We start from the raw sequence: 1197 nt of genomic DNA, 5'->3' as shown, positions 1-1197 counted from the left end.
ATTTTTTTAAACTGACTCAGCAATCTGGGAGTGTCAGTGGCTTTGAGTCATCCAAACCAAGTAAGACTTTTTGGATGAAGTTAAAGGTGTGGGTCAGCTCTTTGGGGTAGTTGACATGTAATGCATATCAAACCAAACATCAAAAGAAAAGAATCAGCCAACCTGGAAATGTCCCTTAGAACAATGTCACCTTCCAGCACAATAGCAATCCCAGCAGGGTCAAACTGAACACAAATTCGAGTCTCCATTCACCATGCTGACAAGAGCTACAGCTGAATCTGTAATGTCTGGCTCATCCACCTCTTCAGTCTGGAAAGCATTAGAGAACTTCATAAGCATAATCAGATAAATAACATTAAAATTCAAATGAGATGTATAAAAACCTACATTCCACATCTGGAAAAACACAGAGTCATATTCGCGCAAGTAGACAAGGGAGGGTTCGAAGTACAGCTGTACGTCTGTTGTTAATATCGTAGTGATCCTGAAAAAAGACAGAACTGTCTTAGTGATGCAAGAGAAAAGAATAAAATAGAGATAAAAGTACAGATGAAAGAAGGGAAGAAATTTAAAGCAAAAAAAGTTCAAAGCCAGGTTTAAACAATTACCAGATAGCAGTAAAATACTTGTGCACATTAACCAATTAACTTGTACTATAAATGTAATTAACAAAATTCACCGTAAGATCATAGGCACTACAGATGCTTCTTAGTCCTGCCTTGCCTGTACGGGCAGCCTTCTGCCTGTAAACAGCAATCAGTCGAGGATTATGGTTGTCCAGCTCTGCATAGAACTTGTTTTTCAAGCTGATATTAGTAATTCTGTGGAATTCTGCAGGAATCTGAAAGCAAGCATTCAAACGAATAACATAAAGAAATGTTAAATAAGAAAACAAAAGTAACAGATACACATAAACACACAAAAAATGGAATCTAACAGATAGCAACTGAGAAAATTACCTGAGATTCCAAACAAAGTGCAGGCAACTTTTCCAAAAAGTCCTTCACTGGTTGTGATGGGTTATCTACAACGATCTGTTTGCGACGCAGAGCAAATGTACTTTGCATGAGTCTCTCGATCAGCCCAAGACTTCTTTCTGTCTTAGACACTTTCTCAACTATTTGCAATCTTTGTTATTCCAAGCTTTTAGCACTCTCTCCTTTTGGAAAATTTGGTAGGTAGTTTACCTCAGCTCGA

At 37.8% G+C, this 1197-nt stretch overlaps 1 long non-coding RNA gene across 1 annotated transcript; it reads right to left on the bottom strand.

The window, feature by feature from the left end:
• Positions 1-242: 242 nt before the first annotated feature.
• On the bottom strand, positions 243-837 carry LOC113097041 (uncharacterized). Its single transcript, XR_003288759.1, has 3 exons — positions 680-837; positions 388-484; positions 243-309 (listed from the first exon to the last, which is right to left on the bottom strand). It is a non-coding gene; the product is annotated as an uncharacterized LOC113097041 (long non-coding RNA).
• Positions 838-1197: the final 360 nt, after the last annotated feature.

Source organism: Carassius auratus, unplaced genomic scaffold (genome assembly GCF_003368295.1).
Source record: "Carassius auratus strain Wakin unplaced genomic scaffold, ASM336829v1 scaf_tig00216092, whole genome shotgun sequence".
Lineage (NCBI taxonomy): Eukaryota > Metazoa > Chordata > Actinopteri > Cypriniformes > Cyprinidae > Carassius > Carassius auratus.
The sequence above is the reverse complement of the archived record's forward strand: the minus strand, read 5'-3'. Positions and strand labels throughout refer to the sequence as shown.